Here is a 14190-nt window from a genome sequence, read left to right as displayed (position 1 = left end):
GCAGAACGCTATTGCTATGGGGGAGCAATTTGGAAGATAAATTTGGATAATTGTTGCCTCCAAAGCCTCTAACTGTGGAGTAGGAATTCGTGATTGTTTGATGGAGCGTTTTACATAGATGGAAGTGCCGCCACTAGCACGAATAGTGTCACTGTTGCTATCCGCCCTGTCATTGCGGTAGCAGATGTAATTCGCGATATTCGCACTAAGTCCCTCAACCAGATGTGTCTCTGAAATGAGGAAGAGGTCCAAGTGGTGCTCACTAATATAATCCCGGACTTCGTGGATCTTTTTCTGATGCCGTTGGCATTCCAGAATCTGATTAGGAGAGGGTCTTCAACTGCCGTCGAGTTGAACTTGAAGCCTTAGTTGAGGAGGCTGCAGTATGCCTCGTAGATGCAAAAGGCCCTCACCTGCCCAGAGGAGACAAGTCTGAGCTTTGGTAGAGCCTCACGGAATGCTTGAAGAAGGATATTATGTTGTATCCCGAACTCCCGGGAAATCTGGAAAACGCTGCGCAGAGTATCTGTGCAGCTTCCGTCATCCGGAGTCGGGGGTGGAGCCTGGGCAGGTGGTTGCTGCTTTGATGCTTTACTCTGTTCTTGCATCTGGATAGGAGAAGGGATGCTGCGTTGAGGCTTTGGTTGTTGAAGTCCGGGATTGTGCGAATGTCTGGAAACAACTGAAGAAAACAGGGGTCCGTGCTGCTGAGAGGAGCAGGCGTAAATTTAGATTTCCCAGCACAGTGTCCAGAAGGGGGAATTTTTTTCGTCTTATTCCTGTTATTTGGGTGGCGAGGACAGTGAAGCCAGTTACTAGCATGACTGCCAAGGCAGTTTGCACAGGTATTAGGCTGGTCTGGGTCCTTAGTGCACTGAGCCGCAAAATGCGGTCCAGCGCATTTCAGGCACTTGATGGGAAGCATACAGACCGCAGAGCTATGGAAAAAGCCCTGGCAGCGCCAGCACTGACTCGGTCCTTTGCGTCCAATATGTTTTTCGATGCTGATATCGAGGCCCATCATTCTAATTTCCTCAAAGATATCAAATGCATTGAGGGATGGATTGATTTGGATCAGGAATAAAGGCATAGGGTGCTGGGTTTTATGTTTTCTGAACTGAGGACACTGTATCCAATATAAGACAGTTCTTGCATTATTTTCTCCGTCTTGGTATTATTACGGAGTCCCCGAATTACTGCCTTGATCGGACGATCTTGTTTCAAATTGAAGGATTTGTATTGCGCACCGTGCATTGTGAGAATATTTGCAACGGTGCGGTAATCAGTTTCAGTTTGTACAGCAATTCTTAGGTATCTTCCTTTCCTTTGGCATTGAGCGAAGGTACTGCGTTTTGCACTACCGTGACTAAGAATTCAAAATCTTTCGGGTCGACAAGAAATAAGGAATTCTTCGTGACTGGGTGGGGGGAGCACTACTCTCTCCTTGCTCCTCTGAATCATGATTCAGGACTTGTTCTGCTTCAGCTGGGGAAGCGTTTTCATCTTTGAGGGGGGGCGCTCTCTCTGCGCTCGCTCCAAAATGCGTGGAGGCTTTTAGAGACGACCGGTTCTGGCTGTGTTGAAACTTGATTTCCCGCGCCTTTAGTGACAAGATGGCGGTGAGGCTCGGTAAAACCTTCATTATCGGTTTTTCTTATTTTCTTGGATTTAGGATTTCCTAAGCTTTCTTTTTTGTTGATATTTAGGTTTTGAATATTTTTACTGGTTGAATTAATTGCTTTTCTGTTTGAAGTTTAGCTGGTGTTAAGATTGGTTTTTTTCTCGGAGTTTTGAGATTTTTTTATTTTAGATTTTTCTGGAGAATTATTTTTGCCTGCATCGCTAACCGAATTTTTGGCTTGGTTGTTTTGCCTATGATCAAAAACTGGTCTATCTTTTTCTGAGGAATCAGGTTTGGATTTTTTTACGACGGAAAGAATTTTGCTAATGCATTCCTCCTCTGTGGGGGGAATGCTGAAGAGAGGTAACTGTAAGCGTTTGGCAAGCGTGATAAGTGAATGTAATATTACCTGACTCTCGTGTTGAACAACCTTTAGGTCGAAATTGGCCAAAGGAGTGGTTCTTTTGGCTCTTGCAAGCGTCTGCTCTAGGTCGGTAAACTGCGCCTTCAGTTGATAAAGTTGCTTTAATTCCATTAGGAGAGTATCAGGATCGGGAACCGGAACTAGAGTCAGGAACAGGAACATAAGAAGTAGAAGGTAGTATGGTCGATAGCTGCTGCAGCGTGGTGTCCATAGCGCTAGGGACGGTGGTGCCGGCCATTGCTTCCGGCTTCTCGGTGGTCTCTTCGTTCGGTGAGGAGCTCATGTCAGACATGTCTGTCACCCACGGAGGCCACCCTGCGAATCTCGTGAGGGTTAGGATGTCCTCAAGTCCATTTCGAAAATGGTCTATCAATCTCTGGAATGTTGCTGGGGCATTCCGAAGACCAAAGGGCATTCGTAAGAAACGATATGTTCCGAAGGGACACACAAATGCTGTCTTGTCTTGATCATGAGTATGAACCTTCACTTGGTGATAACCTGCACGAAGATCAAATGTTGACATGAAAGGAGTAGGTTTTGCCTCATGTAACAAGTCATCCATTCTCGGAAGTGGGTAGGAATCTGGAACTGTAATCGTGTTCAATTTCCGGTAATCTATGCAGAGGCTTACTGTTCCATTAGGCTTCGGTATTAAAACAACTGGGGATGCATAAGAGGATTCGCATTCATCAATTATTCCTTCAGATAAGAACTTATCAATTTCTTGCTTTAAGATTTCTTTCTTAGCAGGTTTCATTCTGTATGGTGGTACAGCTACTGGGGGATGGTTTTCAGTTTTAATTCGATGTTCTATGAAAGGTGTTGCTTCTCCCCCTGGTTGGAAGATAGTTGAATATTGACTCAATAGTTCATATAATTGTGATCTTTGATGAGCCGATAGATGTTGTCCTTCACATTCTCTTAACAGTACAGTGTCAACTTCCGACGTACATTCGGTTCGATCATTGGGTTTAGAATCATCATCGATAAACTTAAACATTTGTTGCGGATTATCGTGGTAAAACCACCAATAATTTTAGAGATCTAAAACAATTCCAGTGCTTCTAAGAAAATCCGATCCTAAAAATGTCCTGTTACCTTTGCTGAGGAAAGCACAAATAAAGTTACGTGGAATGATCTTCCTTCAATGTGAATGTTTACCTGGGTCATGTGAACCTCTTCATCCTTTTGAATACCGTCGGCAAGAGTGACCTTCATAGTAGTTTTCTTAAATTCTAATCCTTGTTCTTTCAAGAGATTATATAATATTTCTCCCGCTATAGTGTGATTAGCGCCAGTATCAGCACAGACGATTCTCGTAAATCCGTTGATTTTTGCTCAGAGAGTAATTTAAGAGTCGTGTAAGGTGTCTCTACAGACACTGTATGTAAGTTTATTGCTTAAAATTGGCTGATTCCTTACTTAAAGAGGAGAGCATGTTGAACACTTATCCTTAACGATGCCTGATTTTCCACAGCCATAACAACTAACAATTGGTCGATCTTCTCTCATGCCAGAATTCCTTGTCGCTAAGTTTTTAACAAGTTGAAGGTTATTTTTATAATTTTTAGGACCACTATGTTGAGACAGCTTTGGAGTGTTATTACTGATGTTTCTACTCCTGATGCTTATAGCTTCTTCATATAAATCTAATTTATCAGCCAGTTGAAGCGGATCAGTCCACTCGGACCAATGTTCTCTATACTTGGAAGGGGACCGTCTTTTAATTTGGTCTGATGTCATCAAATCCTTTAACTTCTCAAAAGTATTGACTTTTAATTCGCCAATCCAGCCATCAAAGAAATTTCTCAAATCGAAGTAAAAATCTCGCCATTTACTATCAGGACTTTTGCGATGATGCGAAAATAACTGCTCTAAACTTTTCAGCACTCAATTTAAAACGCTTTAAGAATATTTGTTTAATGTTGTCATAATCTTGTGCATCTCCAGTAGGTTCCTTTGCAATCAGTTTTGAAACGTCATTAGGTAACAAACCTAAAACATAACCTACCCATTTCCTTTGAAGAATGTTCAAAATCGTTAGTTGCCTTTCAGATAAAATGAGAAAAAGGGTCATGTGATCACTTTTTGGATTAAAGTGAGGAATTAAAGTTTGTAATTGTAACTTAGGGATATTCGTGTCAGCTAGTTTCAAAGCAGGTACGGAATCATGACTAGCTACTTGTATTTTCAATTTCTCAAGCTCGTGCTTACGTTCTTCTATCTCTTTCCTTTCGTTATATTTGCGTTCCTCGAGCTGTTTTCTTTCGTTAAATCCATGTTCTTCTATTTCTTTTCGTTCCGCAATAATGCTAAAAAATAGATCTTTAGTGAACTCTTCATTATCTCCTATACTCCTTAAAATGGCATCCTTAATATCAACTATTGTCATTTGTTCTGTAACATTCACACCAAGTTCTTTTGCTAGAACACACATATCTTGTTTACGTCCTTTAGCAAAAAAACGACATGATGACGCGTTTCACTTAAAATAAATTCTTCGATGAAAAAAACACTTTATTGTGGCACTAACTGGAAGGTTGTAATGAGGTCACCTTACCCAGTAACGATTTGTAGTAATTTTACTATAGAACAGCACTATACTAAAGTTAGTTGTATCAAAAGTAACACAGTGTCAAAATAATATCTAAAAAAGGCACTCTTCCTTAAAAGAAAACATTTTACAGGGCTTAGAAATAGCACAGTTTAAATAGCATCAATAAAATCCTTTTCTGTTAATTATTTCTATTTTCAAAGAACAAAATAAAACATTCATGGCTAGCAATACACTTATGAAACTAAAAGAATTACGCACATCTGAAACGTACCAGGTTGTTCAATAAGTTCGCGGAACGAAATGAAGAAACCAGTTTTTATTTGTAAAAATGACTTTATTTTTCAACGTATTTTCCCTCAACTTCAATACACTTATTCCAACAGTCTTCTAATTTATGGATCCCTTGACTGTAGTGGTTTTTCAGCAGCTCTGCAAAATATCCCTTCACGGCAGTTTGAAGAAAATCGTTTTCTACGGAGATATTGTTTGAGGTGTGGGAAGAGCCAGAAGTCGGAGGGGGCAAAATCTGGCGAATAGGCTGGATGTTGCAACAATTCATACTTCAATTCAGTTATTTTAGCAATGGTTTTTTTGAGCCTGTGTGCGCAGGTGCGTTAGCTTGGTGGAAAATGATTTTCTTCTTCTGTAATCCGCGTCTTCTCTCACGAATTTTTTCGTCTAATTGATTCAAAAAGTTAACAATAATAATCCGAATTAATTGTTTTGCCAGTTTGAAGGTAATCTATAAACAAAATTCCTTTCGCATCCCAAAAAACTGATGCTAACACCTTATTGGCTGATTTTTGCATACGAACTCGCTTCGGCGCCGAAGAGCCTGGTTCACACCACTCCTTAACCTCCTTGTGTTAAATCGGTGGATAAAGTCGCTTTTATTCTTCTTAAAACGCTCCAAATGTAGCTGGCAAATTCGCATCCGAATGTGTTTTTGCTCCATCGTTAGAAAATGCGGCACCCATTTTGCACAGTTTTTTTAAACCCAAATTAACACTCAAAATATTGCTCAATGTGCTCACTCAATTTATCACTGTGCCCACTGAAATGCCTAAAGCCTCTGTTAAATCTCTTTCAGTCAATCGACGGTCTTCCAATACCATATCTTGTATTTTTCTGATGATTTCCGGTGTTGATGCAGTTTTGGGACGTTCCTCTCGCAGATCGTCTTCAAGATCGTTCGACCACTCTTCAATAAACTAGCCCGCTTGCAAACCATTGTTTTTGAAGGAGCAGTTTCACCCAACACATTAACCATTCGGCTATATCCATATACACTGCTAAAGTCCTAGCTAGTAACCTTTATCGCCTTACCAAAATGTCGCCAAACCACCTGTTACCATATTCCAAAGATGAGCCAAATTATTTTTACAAATTTCAATCTTTTTCCCTTATTAAAATTAAATGAATATCAATTTTATTTACCTATTTAAAATTAAATTGCCTAAAAATAACAGTTTGTAAGTAGTTGTATAAATAGCTTCAACATTTGATCATTACAAAAACTTATATACAGATTCAGTTGTGCATTTATTCAATCTCTTTTTGTCCCCTTTTTTATATGGATATTATACAGTGTTTACCATTTCTAAAGCAGAAGTTCATATATATAGCAGATTATAAAATGGATGTGAATAAATCACCCAAAAGGGGTTGTTAGTTTTTTTATGCTTTTTCGGAGCTTACAGTCTACCAGTTTGCTCTTGCACTCACTCCTGCTACCCCCTCCCTTTTGTGGTCTTTTTAGCTTTATTGTTAATTTTTTTTTCACTTACACCACATACGCAGCAAAGTCACAAAATTTTTAAAAGCAACAGATGTTTAAAATTCTCAATGCAGTATTAAATGTTGCATTTTTCTTTTTCCATTCTTTTCCCAGCTCATGATATCAGTGTTTAGTTTTCTTACTAAGATGGCTTGGCTTACAAAAATTTTTGTTTGTCTTCTTTTTATTAGCTTTTTTGTGTTAATTTCATTTATTAAATTTCATGTTCTTTGCACATAAAATTCAATTCAACAGCAAAATCACAAAATATTCAAAAACAGAATGATACCTTTTGAATTCTCAATAGAGTGTTAGAGGTAGCCATGGTATATTTTTATATTTGTTAGATTCTTTCTCTCTCTCTCTCTCCTTTTTTTTTTAAAGAAATGATATACCAAATAATATAGCAAATATAATATAATAAAAGAAATAATATAACTGCAGCAACTATTGCAGCTTCAAATAAATATGCCTTTACCCAAAGAAAAAGGTAAGCATTTTTTGGATACTTCAGAATGTTGCTAATGAAAGATTATCAAATATTGTCGACTTGCCAACCATTTTTGTCACTAAAGTCCATTAGAGGAGTTTTTTTTTTTTTTCTTTTGTCTAATTCTAATTTAGTTCCCCTAACAGTTCCAGTGTCAGCTTACTCAGAATAAAAGTTCTTTAAAATAATATTTGAAATGAAGATATGGAAGCACAATAAATAACCACAGATTTAAAATTAAATGAAATACTTATTCATAAAGAACAAAACTACCATACAAAATGCACCAATAATAAATGAAGCAAATACAGTAAAATCAACTTGAATTCAAATAAACAAGCATTTATAACAGTATGCATTTGAAACTGTATTATGTTATGTGTGCTCATAACACTACCACTAGTACTCTATCCAGAATGAAAACAATTTCAGCTATTGCCAATTGTTTTCTTTCATTTGTTATTATTTATGTTTATTTTATGCTATGGATTTGTATATATAAAATGCTGATGTAAATGTAATAAGATATTAGTGGACATTAATGTTGTAGATGCGCTTATAACATTTGATAATAAAATGTTTTAAAGAAAAGTAGTCAGTCAATCATGGAATGTGTTAAGTTACATAAACTTGATGCTCAAATTTTAAATTAATTATTTTATTGAAATTACATTTTTAATTTATTATCTTTATTAGTAACTATTGCAACAGTTGTTTCTATTATAATTTAATCAAGAACTCAATAAAACATCTTTAAGTTTTATCCTAATGTTAAATTGTGGAATTAAAATTCTTTATTTTTATTATGATAATTTAAATAAGCTTATCACTAGAACTATAAATGCGTGAAATAAGCATATACATAAGGCAAAGCTTAGATTAAGTTGCTCGTATTTGTTAATTTCAATATTATGTAATGCCTAATTTTCTGTAATTTATTTTATTTGCCTTTGTTTGTTAAAGTTTAGTAAATATCGTAATAATAATTTTTTGAGTATATGTTACAGAAAATAAGTTCAATGTGAACATTTAACAAATGATAAAAAATTTTAACTTATAGCATTGTACATTCCATAATACTAACCAGGACATTGCAGTTTATATGCATAGCTTTACCATTTTTCAAGTTTCTATAATTTGTAAATTAAAAAATTAATAATATATATTTGTTGAAAATGTTTCCATAGCTAGAAATTGTGGGGGAATTACGTATTAGGTTATTTCTTAACACTGGAAAGCATTCTTTATTTTGCTCAGTTGCACTGTGCAATTACTTTTAATATTAAAAAAAGGGGGGCTCATTGCTAAAATTAGCTTAGAAGGACTATAATTTAATATTTTAATAAGTTAACTGTGTAATGAAATACATGCTTTTTCACTTGAAATAGAAAAAAGAATTACACTTTTGTACTACTTACCATTAAAAGAATTTCTTTAAACTAATTAAATGTTATTCTATTTTTGTTTGTTGGTTAACCCTTATATCATGAACTTCAAATGTAACAGTCACAGTGTAGTAAAGATCATCAGCGCAAGTCAGTGTTAATTTCAAATCAAGGCTTTGCTAAATGATATCGGTCACTAATGAAAGTGTAGAATAGTGATCAAGTATGCAATTTTCAAAGGTAAACATTTTTAATGCAATAATTAATTCTTTTAAGTTTTTAAAACCAATCATTTTAAAAAACAAAACATTTAAAATTTTACTTACTTTAAATATAAAATGATTTCGTGAAACAGAGCACATGTTCCATTTGTCCTTTTTAAAATGAAATTGAATGATTTTTAGTTTGTTAGATAGTTGAATATACCAAACTTCTCAACTGGTTATTTCTTCGAAATATGTTTTAAATATCCATCTCTGAAGAAGTACATACATATTAAGAATTACAAACTTGGAAATCTCTTGTTAACATGTTAAACCCATCTTTGGTCCAGGACTTCCAAACATACACTTCATTAATTCTTTTAAGATTTTTTTCCCCTTACAACTTTTAACTTTCAATAGCTTCTAATATGTATTTATTATAATATTTGGCTCTGATATATTCAGTATTGGAATGCACATGACAGTGTTCTGCTTATTTTATTTGTCAGGGTCTCTAAGATGGGGATGAAATTGCTTCTTCAAATTTTTTACAGTTTATTCTTATTCACATTGCACGTAAGTTAGGTAATCAATTTTAGAGGTATGGTTATGTATTCTGGGTTATCAAAAACGCGTGCAATTGATGCATAATTTGAGAAGTGGGTTGTCTCAATTATGTAATAATGGGGCAATGGCTGAATTTCCTAGAATTTCTGTTATTAAAAAATAAATAATCAGTATGTGTATTTGTTACATTGTTGAAAGACAGTAGCATCTACAGCCTTCATATTTTGAATACATGTCATTCCATGCCCTAACAGTACATTTTTAAAATTTATTTATCTTAGATTTTGTACAAATTTAAGGAATTTTTGACTTTGTGATTTATTTAAAACCAAGTGTGTTACATTTTGGCAAAGATATTTTTCTTTCAAATTTAATCAACAAACTTAGCAATTTAAAAGGAATGTATTGCCATTTGACAAAGCATAAAATTTATATTTTGAACTTAAACTTAGCAGTTTAAAACCAATGTGTTGACACTGCCCAAAATAAAATACTTTTATCTTGTATGTGGCAATATATTGTTATTCGACAAAGCACGAGATATTTGTGCTTCAATTTAACCTCTCTGCTTTCAACGAAAGTTTCCCACCACCGCAAATATCGTCTGCACACTGGTATGTTTAATCATATTTTGATATTTGAAAGGAAGAGACTGTGTTGCTAAATTCTTAAAATAATATCGTTATCATTAAGCACAAGGTATGCTACCAGATTAGAACATCCTTTACTTCCAGTTCTGTTGCAAAAAGCCAGCTACAGAATGTCACCAAATCATATACAGTAGAAAGTCCGTAATCCGGATGTCCATTATCTGGAACGATCTATAATCTGGACCTCAAAGCCACAGTCTTACGCATTCGCGTAAAGCCAGTAAAGCGTTTACCCATGCGCGCTTCCGATAGTGAAGAAAGTAACAGAGAACGTTATTCAAAACGAAAAAATTTTGATCGACAAGTTAGTCAGTATTCTCGACACAGCAATTACAGGACTTGAACAGTGGAACTTAGTAACTGAACAAGAAATTATGTCTGTTAATAGAATTAAAGGGAAAGTATTAGCACAAAAAACGAAGCAACTTACATTGAAAGAAATGTTTACTAATGTAAGCAAATAAATATTAATTTTTTTCCGTACATTTTGATACCCTTTAGATCATAATTACTCTTTATTTCATAAATTACGGTTTCATATTTTTAATTGTATAATTTCTGCATGCCATCTTACCAGATTTAAATTGATGATCGCCGAAGTCCTGACGAGTCCGGATTACGGACTTTGTACTGTATATAGGCTTTAGTTAGTAATGTTGTACAGTGGTGTAGCTAGGGTGGGGCAAGGGGGGATGTCTATCCCCGGGCATAGCATCCAAGGGGTGCCAAATTGGTGCTAGGAAATTTTTTAATGAAATGTTTTCAATTTTTGGTACACAGAAAGGGGTGCAAATTCTTCAATTGTAATTCAGTGCAAATTCTTCAGGCACTGAAAACTATCTACACCCCTGATGTTGTACCATATAATACTGTGAAGGTTTGGTATTGAAAATTCAAAAACAAGTGCTATGACATTCAAGAAGCAGTGCTCTGCTCGGCCTGCAAGAACTTGTGGAGGAAGATCAGTTCACAACCACTTAAAAGCTCGCTAATGAGTTAGACATTAGTGCCATATCCATTAGTCATGCTATGCATTGCATAAACTTGATGTACAAGTTCAGTCGCTGGGTGCTGCTTGAGCTGACTCAAACAAATAAAGACAGATGTGTCTGTACTAATCTCCTCGAATACCAATGCAAAGACAAAATTCTGGACTGGATTGTCACTTGTGCTATCTTCCATTCTGCACGGAACGTCCGAAATGAAATTAACCTGGTTTTGGATTCGCTACAAAGACAATTTTCGCAACTGAAGCTACGAAGCCGTCTAAATTTATAAACATCGGGCAAAAGTCAATCCATATAAAAATAATAGCAATTTACATTATATTTTGCAAGAAATTTGTGAAAGTCTACACTGGCAAATTTCTTTTCAATAATATCTGAACCAAATGGTAGGTTATCTATTTCTTATAATATTGATTACTAACTGCAAATTCAAGGAAACTGCATACTGTTGGGAAAGAATTGAGTCTACCATAAAGAAGATATTAGTGACTATGCTACATAAGTCACTGACCCAAAAAAGTCTTTGATTAATGCCAGAGTATGAAACAAGAATTGATAAGATGGATCAAAACACTGAAAACTTTTGAGAACATCTCATTTTTCAATACAATTTGATCAATCGACTTTGCTAGAGAATAAAACTTACATCTTGCTTATGTGTGTTTTACGAGGTATCAATAAATGTGTCCATAGTTATAATTTGACCAAACTTTAGTAACTAATACTAAAAGAGAATCATTATTTCATATCAAAAATTTTTTTTATCAGAAAGAAATTTCCTTGAATGAAACATTGGCATCAACAGTACTTAAATGGTTTTATGGCAAATTTGAAAGCAGAGTTACCAGATACTGGCCATACACTGGTATCCACTAGCAAATTCTAGATTTGCTAGTGAATGTACCGGAATACTTACATATCTCACTTCATCTCGTCATCGTGAATAAACAGAGAAGTAATTCTTTGAATGACAGATCACATGCGTAGCTCTGTATCGAAAATTCGGAGTTTCTTTGTACAAAAGATCTTTTACCATCAGAGGAAGCCTGCTTGATCCCATTTCCAAAGATTTTAATTCATTGCTAGAAATTTGCGGAGGCAAAAATGATATAAAACTAAAACAGATGTAGCTTATGCGATTTTTTTTTAAAAATAAATTCAGTGAATGGAACCTTCAGCTATGAGATGAGGACTTAATTCTAATGAAAATCAAAAATGTAATTTCTATGTTTGTGATAAGCTCAGATATACACAAAAGAAACTCAATCTGGGGAGAATAGAGCCAGTTTCCTATTTTATCAAATGTTGAAAAAAAGGACAAAGATTTACTTCAATGTTGGTGATATTTGCAAGTTCAGAAACTGAAATTCAAGAAATAATTTTAAGATATTTTTAAAATGGATTCTGGATCTATTTACTATTGCAAGTTCTGAAGCATATCCAAAGTTAGAATAAGAACTTATTAAATAAGAGGAAATGGAAGAGTTGAAATTTAAATTTACATATTCACAGCAGCAGAAGGGATCTGCAGAAGCAGAGTTCAAGACATTATCATGATTTACGAAATATTTCTCATGGCATTGCCTTTGTCTTATTTGGTGGAATGGGTGTTCAAAGCAGTAGCAACTCTTAATAATTAAGAAAATAAATTAGTAACAGATTATGAATATTTCAGAATATTGTTAAGAAAAATTATGTTGAATATAGATAAATTTATAGAAATCCATGATAATCCTTCTCATTAAATATTTTTCTTACTAGTTTAGATCATATTCTTAACTGTCATAGAGTAATTTAGTTAAATATTTAAATATATACTATCAGTTTCATTAATATAAGAGTGTTGGGGCAAGAGTCATGGCAACTTTTTTTTCTTGTAGATATGCGAATGGATCACAAAACGTATATGTGTCGTGTGGAAGTTATGCAGGCATAGTGTGTATGCAGAACAACAGATGGCTCTGAAATCAGTTAGTGAGTGTCGTGCGAGATGGAAGATGTTGAGCAGCACGCTTGCATCAAAATAGCCATTCTCCGAGGGAGAAATGTGATGGAATGTCACAGTGAATTAGTAGAAGCTCTTGGGAATAATGCCCTACCATATCGTACAGTAGCACGGTGTGTATGAAGGTTTCAGTAAGGACGTTTGTCAACCAGTGATGAGCAACGTTCGGGACGACCGGTGAGTGTGCTGACTGACTTGCCGTCATCGAGCACCTCATGGATGAAGACAGACGATGGACATTACTGGAGTTAGAGAGGGCAAGTGGCATCGCGAAACGCACCATCCAAAGGATATTGTGTAATGAGCTACAGCTACGCAAAATCGCTTCGCGGTGGGTTCTGCATGCACTAACGGAAGTTCAAAGGTGGGTGCGCTATGCAATATGCTCTGACCACTTTGCATGCTGGCAACACGACGGCGATCAATTCTTGTCACGAATAATCGCCATCGATGAATTATGGGCCAGGGCATAGGAAATAGAACTGAAACGTCAGTCCGCGGAGTGGCGACATCTTGGATCACCAAGGCAGCAGAAGGTCCATCAGAATCCTTCCCCAATTAAATTGATGTTGATCGTTGCATATGACGTCAGGGGTGTCATTGTTTGCCACTTTGTTCCTCATGGCATCATGGCAGAACAGGGACTTCCTGGTGAGACAGGTACGACATGGCGTTCGGGATAAACGTCCAGATCTTGTGGCCAGTGCAATAATTCTGCACGCAAGACCACACAAAGCAGAGTGTGTACGGCAGCTACTCTGACATTGGGGATGGGAAGAAATGAAGCATCCACCGTACTCTCCTGACCTTTCGCCCTGTGGCTTTGATCTCATTCCCAAGATTAAGGAACCAATGCGTAGTAGGCGGTTTGCAACACAAGAGGACATTGCGTCAACAGATGACCCGATTCACGCATGGTGCGGCAAATGCTGATGCTGATGGTATTCAGCGTATCCCACATCATTGGCAGCATGTGGTGACAATAGCAGAGGGACTACATTGAGGGTCTTCAGGCCCAGATTTGTCGTGTCAAATTTATGTGTTTTGTGTTTTCATTCTTTCACACGGTGAAGGCTATATTGCCCTGTATACTACCATAATAAATTCGTGTGTTACGATATTTCAGTGCTATTCATTGTCCACACATGTAGTTAAGACCTTGTCCTTTCGTCTGTATATGTCACATTTTGCAACCAGACCGAACTGGTAAGAAAAAAATCGTTGCCATGACTTTTGCCCCAAACTACATACAAGTAGCCAATCTCATCATTACTGTTTTATTTTATTCTATATTTTTATTAAAAAAATATTGTTTGTTTCTAGGGGAGTGCTGAGCCAGTGGCGTAGCGAGGGGGAGCAAGGAGGTGCATGATGCCCTAAGCGCCGCTCGCAGAGGGGTGCCTAGTCTCCAAACAAGATTTTCATCATATCACTGTGCTTTTTCCAGGGGGTGCCAAGAAGGTACTTTCCCCTGGGCGCCAGTTATGCTCGCTACTCCACTGTG

This window comes from Stegodyphus dumicola, chromosome 12 (genome assembly GCF_044657685.1).
Source record: "Stegodyphus dumicola isolate Sdum_Otavi_A_Nest chromosome 12, ASM4465768v1".
NCBI classification, from domain to species: Eukaryota; Metazoa; Arthropoda; class Arachnida; order Araneae; family Eresidae; genus Stegodyphus; species Stegodyphus dumicola.
The sequence above is the reverse complement of the archived record's forward strand: the minus strand, read 5'-3'. Positions refer to the sequence as shown.